Below are 16,698 nucleotides of genomic sequence, written 5' to 3' on the forward strand. Positions count from 1 at the left end.
TCTTCTGACTGCAGGGTCAGTGCTCTATTCACTGTGCCACCTAACTGCCCCAGTTTCTAATTCTTTGCAATAACAAAAAGTGTTTCTATAAAGGTTTTTGTGCATGTAGGTGTTTTCTTTCTTTCTTTGATTTCTTTGAGGGAATATGCCAAGAAAAAGCATCATTGGGTCAAAGAGTAACCACAGCTTGATGACTTTTTGGATATTATTCCAAATTGCTCTCCAAAATGGTTAGACCAATTTATCACTGTCACAAGTGCATTAGTATGTACTTGTATTCATATAATTCCTGTGTATGTCTTATAGGTGAATTCCCAGATATCTCATGCCTATGTTTGTATATATTTATTTTATGCTATACTATATTTTAGCTACTTTGAAAAGAATTAATTTTTCCATTTTTTCCTGTTAATATATGTTGGTAATATGCAGAAAGAATGATGATTTTGTGGAGTTATTTTATACATGATTATTTTACTGAAGATATTAACCATCTCAATTAGTTTTGATTTATATCTTTAGGGTCCTTTAATCTATAAAAAGTAGTAATTTTGATCCCTCTTTTCCTGTTCTCTTTCTTGTCTTATTGTTATAACTAACATCAAGAACTGTCAAATAATAATGATGACAATGGACATATCCTTATTTTACTCCCTTTTGGGGAGTTTTGGGGAAGGTTTCTAACATTTCTTGATTGCAGATAAGGTGAACTCAGTTTTAGATACATGATATTTACTACATTAATTAAAAGTTCATTTATTCTTATGCTTTTTAATGTTTTAGCATAAAGGGTCATGGTGTCAAAATATTTATTTTGCCAAAAAGGCTTTTTTGGCATCTATGAACATAATCATGATTTTTATTGTTTTATTATTAATTTGACCTTGGAGAGGCTGAGTCTATGATTGGTCCAGCACTCTGCAACATGCATTGCCTTCCTCATTTTCACTTCCTGCCTGTCTCTTCTTCTTAAAATAACATAGTCTATTAAATGCTAGTGCTTGCTGTGAGGCTACATCCACGGTGTTTTGCTGCAGTTATGTAAGTGGAAGACAGGGTTGGTGATGAGAAGGTCACAAGACACACAAGTCTTTAGTAGGAAGTAACCACTGACATTGCTGTTTCTAATTCCATTCCTCTCAAGGACTTCCTGCTATCTCTGATAGTCTGTGCCTACTCTGGCATTAAATTCAATCAGAATTAATGCCAGAAGCAGGACAGAGGTCTGTACAAAACATTCATTGACCTGACCAGAGCCTTTGATATTGTCAGTCATGTGTGTTTATAGAAGATCATGGTGAAATTTGGCTGCTTGGAGAAGTTCATCAGTATTGTACACCAATTTCAAGATGGCATGCTTGTATGGGTTCTGGATAAAGGACGATGCTCTCATGCTTTCCCAGTCACCAAGAGGGCTGTGTGTTCACTCTCATGTCTTTTAGCAAGATGTTTTCAGCAATGTTGTTAGATGCTTTCAATGAGAGTGAAAACAGCATCAAGGTCAGCTACCACACTTATAATAAACTATTTAACTTGAAAAGATCACAAGCCAAGACCAAAGTGGAGGGAGAGTTGGTCTGCAAGTTTTTGTTTGCAGATGATTGTGCATTCAATTCAGCCTCTGAAGCTGAAATGCAACAGGAAATGGATCAATTCCCCGCTTCTTATACTAATTTTGACAATCTGACAATCAAAATCAAGAAAACAGAGGTCCTCCACCAGCTAGCACAACACCATACATATGTGGAATGATTAGTCACAGTAAATGGACAAATTTTGAATACTGTGGATAAATTCACTTACCTTGGTGGTACTTTCCAGGGATGTCCACAGAAATGATAAGGTTTATGCACATGTTGCCAGAGTTAGTTCAGTGTTTGGGAGGCTCCAAAGAAACTGCAGGAGAGAAGAAGTATTAGACTGTATATCAAACTGAAGGCTTATTTAGCCATTGTGCTGATGTTATTGTTGTATGCCTGTGAAACTTAGACAGTCTACCAGCACCATGACAGAAAACTGAACTACTTCCACTTGAATTGTCTTAGGAAGATTCTGAAGATTACCTGGCAAGATTATGTACTGGACACTGAAGTCCTCTCTTGAACTGAACAGCCAAGTATTAAAATTCTCCTGCAGAGAGCACAACTCTAATAGGCTGGCCATATAGGCCAAATGTCAAGCGCATGCTTACCTAAAAGTTTATTTTTCAAAGAATTCACACAAGGCTAGAATTCACACAGTAGTCAGAAGTGATACTAGGATACTCTCAAGGTCTCTCTGAAGAACTTTAGTATCAATTGTGAGACATGGGAGACACAAGGGGCACCCAGCATGGCATGCCTGCATCAGAGAGGGTGCCGTATTCCATGAGCAAAGCAAAATTGCAGTAGCAAAAAGGAAACATGGGCTGTCCCAAAAAAGAAAACTGGAAAAAAAAAATTAAATTAAAAAAAAAAACCATCTCCATCCCAAATGTGCTAACAGACTACTTGTTCCCGACCTGCGGTAGAGCCTTTGGAATTCATATTGAACTCATCAGCCAAACACACTGTACCCTGACCCCAACATCATGATGTATTGGTCCTCTTTGAAAATGAAGGTTGGACAGCAACAACATTAATTTGAGTTACCGTGTTTTTAGGTTTTTAATGTTGAGCCAATCCTGTATTCCTGGTATAAATTCAACTTCTAATATATGGCATTTTTAAAAATCTCATTGTTTGTTAATACTTTATTCAATTAGTTTCATGTCAGTATTTGTTAGTATATAAGCATTGGTCTCCAGTTTTGTTTCTCTCTTTTATCTACCCCTGCTGTCAGGAATATATTTGTTTCAGGGAATTCAGCTAAATTCTGTTTTTGCCTAATTTTTCATAAACAATTAGGATCATGTTGAGATAAATTATGCTTTGAATATTCAATAGAATTCATTTATAAATAATTCTGGTCCTGCGTTTGTTTGTTTGTTTGTTTGTTTTTCTTACTTTGAGAGTTAATTTATGGGTTGTTTAAATTTATTTTGCAGTGTTACTTAAATAGCTTATTTCTTGTTCTGTTCATCTGAGTATTTTATATTTTTATAACTATTCAAACATTTCATTTAAATTATTTTTTGGTGGGGGATATAATTAGGCAAAACAGTTTCCAATTATTTCTTTTATTCCCTCTTCATTTGGTATGAGTTAGCCTTTTTAATTTTTTATATTGTTTGGTTTTTCTTTTTTTCTTAAAAAATTAGCTCATATTTATTTATTAGGTTTTGCTGATTATATTTTTCATATTTAGAAAATCAATTTCTTGTTTTTAATTTATCTTATCTTTGATTTTCAGAATTTTCATTTTGTGTTTAATCAAAGTTTTTAGTAATTGTTTTTACAGCTTTCTTTAGTTCTATATCTAATTGATTGATATTTTTTCCCTCCCTTTTGTTGATGAAAGAATTTAGAAATATGATTTTTTTCTTTTAGTTTTGCTTTGGCTGCATCTCAAAAGTCTTAGTATGTTGTCTCCTTCTTGTCAATTTCTTTGATGAAATTTTCTACTTTTTATGATTTTTTTTGACAGCAATTCTTTAGGTTTAAGTTGATTAGTCTCAATTCCAGTTTGAATCTTTTTGTCAAAGGCACTTTTGAAATTTTTTACTATGTTATAGTCAGGAAAGGTTGTGTTCAATAGTTTTGCTTTCTTCTAATTATGAGGTTTTATGACCCAACACATGATCAATTTTTGTAAAGGTATCATGCATAGCTTAGAATTACAGGTACTTCTTTCTATTCCTATTCATTAATCACCAAATATATCTAAAGTTTTGTACAAGCCCTTCTTTCTTGTTAACTTTTTATTAACTTTGTCTAGTTATGAAAAAGACATGTTGTGATTTCCAGCTGCTATATTTTTGTCTATTAGTCCCTAAAATTCATTTAACTTTTCCTTAAAGTATTTAGATGCTTTGCTCTTATATACATATATGAATATATCATACATAAAGTCTTGAAATTATTTCATTATCTCTGGTACTTTTAATCATAATATAATTTCCCTGCTTATCTCTTTAGTCATACCTATTTTCACTCCCCTCTTGTCTAAGATTGTAATTGCTACCCATGAATTGACCTGCAGCATAATAAATTCTACTCCAGACATTAATTTTTTAAACTCTGTTAATATTTATGTCTTAAATGTTTCTTGTAAACAATACTTTGGGATTCTACTTTCTAATTTGTTCTACTACTTGTCTCCATGTAATAGGGGAATTATACCATGTACACCAATAGTTTTCATTGTTAACTGTGTATTTCCTTCTGACTCATTCTCTTATTTTTTTTTCCTTTTCTTCCTTCTCTTTTTAAGGAATGTGATGGAGATACAGGAAGAATTTGACCAAGTTTAGTACTTTGTAACTGAAATGGTCTGCTCCTGCTCCTTCACCCCTCCCTTTATTCATCAAGTTCAGACCCTGATCTCTTATACTTTCTTCTTTCTTTTTTTTAACCCCTCCCCTTTTTGATACACCCTCTGAAGGTGATGTTAGTTTAGCTTATGACTATTCCCACCCTGGATCTGTTATCCATCTTACATCTCTTTTTACCTGATTCCACTTATTTCCTTGTTGGGTTTAATGTATTTTTTTTTTTGTCTTTTTGGAGGAGGGAAGACAGGGCAATTGGGGTTAAATGACTTGCCCAAGGTCACACAGATAGTAAGTGTTAAATGTCTGAGGCTGGATTTGAACTCAGGTCCTCCTGATTCCAGGGTCAGTGCTGTATTCACTGTACCACCTAGCTGCCCCAGTTTAATGTATTTCTACGCCAACACTTCTTGTGTGTATGTTTGTGTGTTCAATTTTTCTTTGTGTGGTTTAGATAAGAGTGAGAATCATGAGATGCCTATACCCCCTGCCCTTTCCTTAATATTTGTATGCTTTCTTTCACACACATCCTAATTATGTGAAATAGTAAATTTCTTCATTTTTTTCTTCATTTATTCCCTAGCATATTCTATTTATTCTCCTTTTTCTTTTCTCTCTTAAGAGCAACAAAACAGAAGAAAACCTTTCTCAGTTTGTATGATTTCATGTTTCTAAAGTTCCTCTGTGACCCCTGAACAATGTGGAATTCTGAAGGGATACTTTTCTTCTCTCCCCCATTATAATGTAAATAAATTAAACTCTTTCAATCCTCAAATGTATTTATCTTTCAACATTTTCTCTTGCCTTCTTTGTTGGCATTTCAAAGTTTATATTCATTTATGTTCTTTTCATGAGAAACACTTGAAAGTCCTATATTCTACTAATGATCCAACAGAAAAATACTCAGTTGTGTAGTGCATATTATTCTTGGAAATAAACCTTTTTCTTTGATTTTTGGGAGCAATATGTTCCAAGATTTTTCCTCCCTTAAAGTATCTGTAGGTTAATCTTGTGTGATCATGATTGTGGTTCCTTGGTAATTGAATTCATTTTTTTTTTTTTGCTATTTACATGATATATTATTTGACTTAGAAACTCTGGAATTTGACTTTGAAGTTCATGGGTGTTTTTAGTTTGTTGTATCTTTCAGAAGACAATCAGTGGATTATTTCAATTTTCATATTACCTTCTGGTTCTAATAAATCTAGGCAGTTTTCTTTGATAATTTCTTGAAATATTGTATTCAAGTGTTTTGTTTAGTCATGGCTTTCAGGCTGTCCAATTGTTATTAAATCATCTTTCCTTGGCCTGTTTCTTAAATCAGTTATTTTTGACACTAGATATCTTACATTCTCTTCTAGTTTCTCAATCTTTTAACTTTGTTCTAATATTTCTTATTATGTCATGGGGTAGTTTAATTCTGTTGTTAGCCAGGCATTCCAGTCATATCCAATATTCATGACCCTATTTGGAGTTTTCTTGGCAAAGATAGCAGAGTGGTTTTCCATTTCCTTCTCCAGTGGATTAAGATGAGCAGAGAATAAGTGACATGCTCAAGGTTGCACAGCTAGTACGTGTCTGAGGTCACATTTGAACTCAGGTCTTCCTGCTTCCAAGCCTAGTACTCTATCTAGCACTCATGGAAGTGCCACCTAGCTGCCCCATCTGTTCCATTCTACTTCTCAGGGAATTCATTACTTGGGAAAGGTTTTCCACAGTCTCTTCTAAGTTGTTTATCCTCCATCCATTTTTTAGACTTTGTTTCAATTCTAATTTCATTTTTTTCTTCATTTCTTTCAGCTCTTCTTAAAATCCTTGCAGTCAAGTGATTTTTGACTTGTAGCTTGGCTTATATTCCTTATAGAGTTCTTCTTGTCATGTGAGATTACCTCTGGGCAATAATATTTCTATAGTATTTCTTCATTTAGCTAAGTCTTTTCTTTTTTTATATTTTCCCAGATGTGGCCCCTTTTTCAGCACTTGCAAGCTTCCAGTACTTTTACTGGGGTTTGCCTGTCTTCCTTGATGTGAACTCTCTCCTATTCTCTACAGAATTCTTGCTCTCTTTTTGTACAGTTTCTTACAAGATGGAGAATCTTACTTCTTTTATTCTGGCTTTCTTTTGCTGGGCATACCTGGGAGAGCAGGGCTCCTATATCTCCTTCATGTTGCCATCTTAACTGAAAATGTGAGATCAAAGAGCAGGAAGCAGGCAGGGCAATACCCATCTGTGACCTCCAGAAACCTGCTGCCTGGATTGGTAGGAGCCAGGTGGCATCTGGAAGCAGTACAGCACCTGTTGAAGTAGGATTGGTAGAAGCAAGGTAGCATGCAAAAGCAGCAGCAGTAGGATAGGCGGAGCCTGGGGCTGCTAGGTTAGTGGAGTTGGAGAGTTGAAGTGTTGGATCAGTGGAGAAGGGGTGGAAACCTAAAGAAGCAGCAGTGGACCAGGAAGCCCTGGAGTATGGTCTATTGCACGGGCTGGGCTAGTTCCGCCATAAGATTCTTAAAATTTTAATTTAAATTCACCTCAAAGGTTTTTTTTAATCATTTGGGATATTCAAGAGGCAAAACAGTATTGCAGAAAATAAACCTGGAGAGTATGTTGAAAATCCATAAAGTTTAAAATTTTGATTAATTAATTAATTAATTAATTAAAATCATTAATACTATCATAGACCAGGCTTAGGGCAAGAATCTTGAGATTGCAGGATTCACATCAAACTCAGATATATGGTACCTTTGCTTGTAATGATCAGAAAAGGCTACCCAGGCAGTATAGGTATCAGCTTGCCTCCAATTTCCATGGCCCTGTTTTAATAAATTTCTAAGACATATTTTTAAAAGAAAGACATGTCATTTTTGTTTAAGCAAAAAGTGATTTGATCATTTCAAAGTTATGCCAATACTCAACAGAAAAACCTTTCTAAAAAATATTCACAGAGCCCTTACTTTCATCATGTCACTGTGCTGTTCAAGTTATCTACAATGACTCTCTATGGCCTATTACATCAACCCTAACCTCCTCAGTATGCCTTTCAAGGCTTTCTATACCTGTCCCCTTCACATTTCTTTCCTTAACCTTCTCTTCATTGTTAGGACATTGCCACAAAAGGGACTTTGGAAAAGGTCTTCCTCAAGGTTATAACCTTCTTTCTAGTTACTGTCATTTAGCAATTCATATTGTTTGGATAATGTGGTAGGCATCACAATTTAGGGGTTCTCGGTTAGGACTGAAAAATTAAGAATCCTAGAGAAATAGCTGAACACTGAAGAACCAGTTATTAACACTGGTGTGATATTTCTCTAGGATTCTTAATTTTTCAGTCCTACTATAAATTAATACAAATATGTCAATATAAATAATATAAATACAAATTAGCATTAATTTATTATAAACTATGCATTATATAAATAATTATAATTGATATAAATAAGTTAATATAATTACATCGACACTGCTGTGATATTTCCCTAGGATTCTTTATGACATAAAAATTTATTAATTTTAATGCATTCTTAAGATATTAAAATAAATAGACAAACCTACCAAAAATCAAGTAAAAAACAAAAATAGAAAAATTTCTAATTACCAAAAATATATCATGTCTCTTCTTAACCTTACTGTGATCAATCTGCCAATGGCCATTCTCTGTCTCATGCTTATCGAAGCCATTTTAATCTGTCCAAATCTCAAGAGTCTGAATACCCACTTTGCTGCTTAAGCTAATAAGAGCCATGATATCTTGGACTTGCCTACTGCCATCTTTCCTGATTCTCAGAATAGCCCCTTCTCTTCTCTATCCTTCCTTCCCTCACTTCTGGACCAACTTAAAATAAATCCCATTCATTTCTCACTCTTATTTACCTTTTAGAGTAGCCCTACAATAGCTTTCTTCCCCAGGTGGAGCTAATTAACCTCATCTCCTCTAAATACACACAATGTCTATGTGAACCATTCAATATCCTATCTTTTAAAAGAAGTCAGATTATTTTGAATTAACACTGAACTGCAGGTTAAATAAATTTAAATAATTTAACAAGATAGTTATGCTAAGCATAAACAGACTCCTTCACACTTACTATTCCTCCACCACAGACCTTCCTTTTTAGTTATGGCTTATCTCATATCCTGAATGTGTATCGCTCATCCCTCATATGTCCCCTCCATATCCCTGCACCTCTGTGAATTCAGCTCATCCTTCTGTAATAGTAATGGGAATTTGAAGATCTTCCTTGCCCCTTATTAAGCCTAAGTGACTCTGAGAACCTTCCCTGACTTGAAAATATACTCTGCCCCCTAATAGGCTGAATGTGGACACAGCGAGCCTGTGGCCCATATCTTGTTACTTTGTAGTCAGGTGGGTCACAAGGGTTGTGATGTTGTCTGACCCTGGAGAAGGCTATATCTATATCTATAGATATCTATCTATATCTACACATGCCTCTGAGAAAAGATTTTGCGTTGGGGCTGGTTTACGGGAAGAGTTGTGTGATTTAGCCGGATGAGACTCTGGGCAGCTGTTGAGTTCCTGCTGAATTGTGTTATTATCTCTGTATTTTTGTCTGCTTCTAACTTCTGTTTGTATTCTCTGAAGTTCAGGGTGCTGATTTTTTCCCCTGGACTAGGTAAATGACATATGTTTGATTAAAGTAAGATTGTTAACCCTTTTGAATTGCTTTCCTTTAGAAAAGCAGATCAAAGAACCTGTGCCAGCAGCCATCCTGAGTATGCTGGGGTGCTTGCTGCTACACTTTCCAAGAACCTGCTTACACTTTACTTACCTCCATGAAACTTCCCCAACTACTCCAGTCCACATGGAACTCCTGCAGCTCTGAACTCCCATATTGTTTATAGTCTTGAGTGAGCAATTTTACTTTTAATTAACAAGTAATTATATTCTGTTGTAACAAAGATGATGGGACTAAACAGGCAATTCTCATTCAATATTCACAATATTGAGTATAACCTCTCTACAAGAAGGCACCCTTCTATGATATTCTCAAGTGGGTCTCCATTCTTTGCTTGGTGATTTCTCTTGAGGAACCTTTACCTCCCAAGGCAGCTCATTTCTGATTTGGATCACTTTAACTGTTACAAGATTTTTCCTAGTGTCCACCCTAAACTGAACTCTCTTCTGCTTCTAACAGTTGCCTCTGGGAGGCATTATGGAATAGTGAAAACAAGGCTGGAATGGAATCCCAGGACCTGAGTTTAAATCCTGCCTCTGCCACTTACTATATGTGTGTGGAGACAAGTCATTTCACTTTTCTGTGTCTTATTTTCCTCATTTAAAATGAGAGGATTTGACTAGTGACCACTTTCAAATTTTTTCTTTTCCTTTTTTTCCTTTCTTTTTCTGGGGGAGACAAACAGGATTAAGTGACTTGTCCAGGGTCACACAGCTAGTTAGTGTCTGAGGTTGGATTTGAACTCTGGTCCTCCTGACTTCAGGACTAATGCTCCATCCACCTAGCTTCCCCACCTTTCACCTTGAAATCACATTCTGTGATCTTAGTTATGCCCCCTGAACCAGAACAAAATAACTCAAACTCTTCTTCCAAATGACAGTCCTTCACATCATAACCTCCCCAAATCTTTCTAAGCTAAAAATCCCAGTTTCTTCAAGTGATCCTACCATGGCAAGAACTCAAGGCCCTTCACCATCTTGACTACCCTCCCTAAAATGTGGTGTCTAAAACAGAACATAAGTGAGGTCTGATTGAGACTGAATACAGGATCTCAGGTACTTACTAGCTGTGTAACATTGGAAAAGTCACTTAACTCTCTTTGCCTCATTTTTCTCATCTGTAAAATAAGCTGGAAAAGGAAATGGCAAACCACTCCAGTTTCTCTGCCAAGAAAACCCCAAATGGAGTCACAAAGAATTGTTTACTACTTTAACAACTGAGTAAAAACAACAGAACAGAATACTCTAATTGTGGTCTGATCAGGACTGAGTATAGGACCCTCACTTTCCTTGTTTTATATACTATCGTGCCTTTCAGTAGGAGTATAGGGATGGAACACACTAGATATCGGATTCTTTTCTTCAGTTATTTATTTTGCTTCCTGTCTTGATCAAATATCTTACTGACTTTTTTTTAACATTTGTAGCAATAGGATGACCATTGGGTGGAGGCTCATGATCCATAGATATGAAGAGCTGATGACACAAAAAAAGAACTTCGAACTCAGGAAGCGGCAAGTTGTTCCATGGGGTTCCATATTCTAATTCACCTCGGATAGCCTGAATATCATTTGTCTTTTATTTCCAGCTCCTGCCGATTTCTGCAAATCTATGAATTGTAGCAAAACCTCACTACAAAACAAACAAGAACAACAACAGAACCTTTGGGTGCTCTGTGGAGTTCATCAGAGTGAGAGATGGCCTGTTAAAATCTTTCCTTTTAGATTGTGATTGTTGGGAGTGTCCAAAGGTAAGAGGGAATCCCTAAGGGACTTTACAAAAGTTTTTCTGACTTTGTGCAAGACAAAGGACAAAAGAACCCCCAAGTCTGTGTTACATCAGCTGCATTTAAACCACACCATGCATATTTGGCTTCAGCCCTCTGTTGTGTACATTCTAACACTGAGCCCCATCTTATGTGCCAAACTGAAATAGAGACCTTAGCCTAGGATATGTTACAAACATGGAATGAATTGTTCGCCAGAGGAATAGGTTTTGTAAACAGGGACGGCTCTGTTACAATTAGAATCACTACAACATTACATCATATGCTGCATAAGCAATTACATTAATTGCAGGCTAGTCACTTGCCATTTCTCAGCTCTTAGATATATTCCTGCTGAAGAGATAGCTGGCTGAAGCCTTTTAATATCCTGTCTGAGCTTGACAATCTGCCCTATGGTAGAGATGCACTTTAACTCTCTCTTTAAGAGAGAAAACAGAGAAAGAGGACTTTCGGGAAGGGAGAAAATTAGGTCCACATGGAGAGGTGCATCAGACAAATGGTTTTCTAGGAAAAGGGCTGCCTTCTGGCCAACTTAGATAAACCAAGGTCAAATCTCAGTTCAATTCAGCAAACACTCACTATACATCTGCTATGTGTAGGTCACTATGCTGGGTGCCAGGGCACAAAGCCAAGAATAAAAGTCAGTCCCTGCCCTAGAGCAACAAGATAGAAATTCTACAGGGATATAATAATATAATAATGATAATGATGGTGATAACATAATAATGGTTAACATGTATATAGCCCCTTGATCCTCACTTCAACCCCATGAAATCAGTGTTGTTATGCTGCAGATGAAGAAATTGAAGCTGGGAGAAGTTAAGAGATTTGCCCAGGGTCACACAACTAATAAACATGTAAGATAGGACTTGAACCCAGGTCTTTCTCACATCAATGCTCCAGCCATTGTACCACCTGGGTATAATCAGAACAACAATAATAAATAACATTAATAATTACTAAGTAATTATATTATTTTAAATAAATTAATATTTATTGATAATATTAATAATTATTATGATTAATGTTTCTATAACAATGTAAGAGGTACATAGCACTTTTACTTCTCTTAATTCTTTGAACAAAGTTACACAGTTAAGTATAGCATAAGCGAATTTGAGGAAGGAAAAAACACTAAAAAACCCAGGGAATGGGGGAAGGCTTCATGGAGGAAGTGATTTCTGTAAAGCTTGGAATGTTATTCAGATATGGAATGTTTCATGAATCCGAAAGGAAAACTCTTAAGCAAAAAAGTCTCATTCTGATCTAATAATCTAATTTTTTCTTTTTTCAAATGACATTTTTAAAAATTACTTAAAAATAGTGGGTAGACTACTACCAGAACAAAAAGATGTATTTTTTTTTCCAGATGAGGCAGCGTGGCATAGTGAGAGAATTACTTCCCTAGGATCAGTATAACCTGGGTTCCAGTCTCAGCTGGGCCACTAATTAGCTGTATGACTTTAATTAAGTCTGGTAACCTCTTTGGGTCTCATATTTCTCATGTGTAAATGAAGGATTAGTTGGGTCAGATGATATCCAAGGTATTGTCCAATTCTACAGCTCATTGGTTCTAGGATTTCCTTTTAAGTCCTAAAATTTAAGTCTAGACCAAGATATGTTGATTATGCTTACCACCATCACCCCCTAGCCCCCCACTGTGATGCATTGATTGACTGTCTGATGATCACGAAAGAGCAAAATAGTTGATAATGGCATGGAAATGGTGGGAGAGCCTTCTCCAGTGAAAATTTCTGACGAGAATTTTTCCTCTTCAGTGTTCCCTGGGGTGTATTTTTCATCTGCTTGCAAGCTAGATTCAAGACACCATTACTTCCTGGAGTGCATACAGTCTCCTAATCACTTTCTAGAAAAGTATTCCACTATTAAACAGATGCAGATAAATGGAAAAAACATCAGTATTTGCAGGAAGGGAAGAAGAGTATATTTCTGCTCATTTTTTGGACTTTTTCGGGCATACTGCCTATTGATGCATTGCAGTTTTAGCTATATTTTATTAGAATCTTGAAGGAAAGATGTTTAGTCCTAGATAGAAAAATACAGAATGATAAATAAAAGGAAAATAGGTGTGTATTATTCATTCCCAAATATTTTTTTTAATATTGGCTTTTTAGCTAGTACCTTCCTTTCAGGGCATGTAGGAGAGTATTGAATTGTAGATCATAGAATAATGCCACATATTAACATAGAAAGGATGGACTTGAAAGAAAATCTTAACTTATATGCAGTATGTACCTTTGAATGGGTTATATATTATGTGACATTCCTTTTAGCTACAAGCAAGTTCACATTACTATTTTTCTTTTAATCTGTCCAAATTTGCAGCTCTGAATCCCACTCCAAAGATTCTGTGTCAGACCAAAGCAGATGATTCATGAAGCCAGAGGGAAAAAAGCATTCTGGACACCCATGCCCAAATATCTGCCACCCCCCAAATGCCTCCTGGAAGTGTTAATTAAGGCAAAACCTGCTGCCTTCCTTTAGTAGTGGTAAGAAGAAAGAAAAACAACCCCCTGTAACAAGTATGCATACTCAAGCAAAAATAATTCCTGTGTTGGCCATGTCCAAAAAATAATGTCTAATTCTACACTCCTTCATTTGTCTTTCAGAAGATAGGTAGCATGCTTCATTAGTCCTGTGGAATCATGGTTAGTCACTGAATTTCAGTTCTTAAGTCTTTCAAAGTTATCTTTACAATGTTGTTTTTATATGTCATTCTCCTGATTTTGCTCATTTCACTCTGTATTAGTTTATTAAAGTTTTCCCAGGTCTCTGAAACTTTTTCTTTTATCATTTCTTACAGTATAATACTATTCCATTACAATTATATATCATTATTTTTTAACTATTCCCCAATTAGTGGGCATCCCTTTAGTGTGCATTTCTTTGATGTCATTTAAAAGAAAGTTGCAATAGGCCCTTTTCATCTTTGTTTAATCTCTTTGGGATATAGGCCTAGCAGTGGTATCTCTAAGTCAAAGAGTAGGCACAGTTTAGTAACTTAGGGGACTTAATTTCAAAGTATTTTTTTTTTCAGAATGGCAGTATGAATTAGCTCCACCAACAATATTTTAATATGTTTTTACTGCAGCCCCTCCAACATTTGTCATTTTCATTTGGGGGGGGGGGGGGCAATTTTCCCAATCTGATGATTATGAAGTTGAACCTAAGTTGTTTTAATTTTCATTTTTCTAATTATCAGTGACTTGGAAATATTTTTGTTGTTGTTATTCAGTCATATTTTTTTTCAGTTTTGCCTGACTCTTTATGACCCCATTGGGTGTTTTCTTGGCAAAGATACTGGAGTAGTTTGCCGTTTCCTTCTCCAGCTCATTTTACAAATGAGGAAACTGATGGCTAACTGGGTTAAGTGACTTGCTCCAGGTCACATAGCTATTAAGTATCTAAGATGAGTCTTCCTAACTCCAGGCCTGGTATTCTATCTACTGCACTACCTAACAGTTTATTCATATTATTCGATCATTTATTAATTGGGGAATGGCTCTTATTCTTATAAATTTAAATGTGTTACATATGCATCCTCAAAATGATGCCCTTCTCAAAGAAACTGCAAGTATTTGTCCTCCAGTTATGTTTCCCTTCTAATTTTAGCTGCACTGGGTTTCTTTGTGCATTTTATCTTCTGCACTCCTCTCTATCCCTTATTTGGTCATGAACTCTTTCCCCCTCCATAGATCTGAAAAGTTAATTTCTTCTTTGCTCCTCTAATTTGCTTATGAAGTCATCCTGTATGTCTATCTTGTGTCTATTTAGAGTTTAGCTTTACATACTGTGTGAGATGTTGGGCTATAGTTAGTTTCTGCCAGCTTTTTTCCAACAGCTTTTGTCAAATAATGAATTCTTAACCCATTAGCTATCTTTAGGTTTATCAAACACTGGACTACTGTGTTTGTTTACTTCTGTATGTTGTGAATTTAATTGGTTCCATTCATAGACCTCTCTATTTCCTAACCAGTAGCAAATTGTTTTGATGATTACAGCCTAGTTGTATCATTTGAGATCTGTTAATGAGTTGTCAATTTTAAAGGAACAAAACAAATGAATTCAGAAAAGGAATAGTTTGGGACCGATTCAAATCATTCAAACGTTAGTAGTATAGAATGCAAATTACAAATATTAGTAAAGAAATAGCAGCTAAAAGAGGACAGAGTATGTAAAATCATAGATTTAGACTTTAAATAGAATCATAGTGATGATGCAAATGACAAAACTGAGCTCCTGAGGATTTATGCAATTTCCCCAAAGACACAGTAAGAGGATGAGCAAGGATTTGAACTCAGGATCTCTGATGGTTTGGATATGGATTTGGATTTCTTTCCATTGCAATTGGCTGCCAACAAGCATCTGGCTGAAAATCCAAATTCTCATAACATATTAATTATAGTTCGTTCCATGTAGCATTCACAACAAAGGATAGCAGATGGTATGTTCAGTAACAGTTCATTGAACTTCTTGCTTTTTCCAGTTTATCTAAAAAAAAAAACCTAGTAATATTTGCTACTGATGAGATATAAGGCCCAAAGTAATGGGTATGATGACCCTATAAGCCAGTTAACTTCTCTCTGTACCATGACCTAACCCCAACATCTTGCAAATGTATAACCTTTAGTCACAAGGGTGGGGGGATGTGATTGGAGGATGGATAGATTAGTTCAAACTCATACTTCCCATATTTCACCATTTCGTGGATCTTATGGTTCTTAGATTAGTATTTTTTTCATGAAATATATATCATAACTCCCCTCTGACTTTGTAGATGGTCTTGAGTTGCTGTTGCTAAAAAAAAATTTATTAACCTTAAGTCAAATTGGTAATAAGCCTCTCTAAACTTACTTAGCTGGTCATCCAACAACAGATATATAGAACAATGCCAGACCCATAATTCAAAACCATTCCAGATTGCGAAGACCAGCCAGTGCCTGACTTCCACCAATATAGCTTTTCACAATGCCAGGCCATCTCTACTGAATAACGAGGGAACTGATCAATCAGCAAATCAATCAAAAAACATTTATTAAGTACTCATAATATGCTAGGCATGGGTCATACAAAGAAATAAAATAGTCTCTGATCTCAAGAAATTTACATTTTGTAGGAGAGAACACATACACACATAAGCTTGCAGAGCATATACACAGAGTGAATGCAAAGGGATGCAAATGGAGGAGATCTTTAAAAGCTAGAGGGATCAAAAGAGGCACCCTGGGAAAGGCAGTACCTGAGCTGTGCTTTGAAAGAAGTTAGGGGATCTAGTTAGAAAGGCCTGGAGGATAGCCTATGCAAAGGGCTGGGAAATGGAATTCTGTCAGCATCTTAGACTAGCTTGACTAAATTGTGAAGTGTGTAAGGAGAAGTGATGTGTAATTATCTTGGAGTGGTAGGTTGGAGCCAGATTGTGAAGGAAACAGGCATTTATTAAGGGCTTCCTATGTGTCAGGCACTATGCTAAGAATTCACATACAAGCAAAAAGAAAAATAGCCCCTGCCCTCAAAGAGTTTACATTCTAATGAGGAAGATGACACATAAAAGCAAGTTGAAAGGGGAGGGAAGGAGATTGAGACATGGTTTTGAAATCCAGAAAGTCAGGAATAGAGCTGATAGGCTGATGAAGGCTGATTGACTTGGGTCTTCCACAAAATGTAGGCAGAACTCATCAGTGGGAGAAGGGAGCAGGCCTTAAAGAGGTATATTCCAGAGTGACAAGATTATAGGTAGTTGGATGTTCTAGGGAAAAGATGCCCTAGGATCTGAGGAAAGTTCTGGGATGAAA

General features: G+C 35.9%; 1 long non-coding RNA gene across 1 annotated transcript in view; it reads right to left on the reverse strand.

Annotated features, from left to right (window-relative positions):
- Positions 1–16,698, reverse strand: part of LOC138155818 (uncharacterized) — a 95,221-nt gene that overhangs the window by 40,300 nt on the left and 38,223 nt on the right. Inside the window, exon 2 of the long non-coding RNA XR_011167000.1 lies at positions 1,804–1,896. This is a non-coding gene — a long non-coding RNA (uncharacterized lncRNA). The remainder of the gene's footprint in view (positions 1–1,803; positions 1,897–16,698) is intronic.

Source organism: Petaurus breviceps, unplaced genomic scaffold (assembly GCF_028583685.1).
Source record: "Petaurus breviceps papuanus isolate PSGF00001 unplaced genomic scaffold, PetGlider_PUasm1.0 98, whole genome shotgun sequence".
NCBI lineage: Eukaryota > Metazoa > Chordata > Mammalia > Diprotodontia > Petauridae > Petaurus > Petaurus breviceps.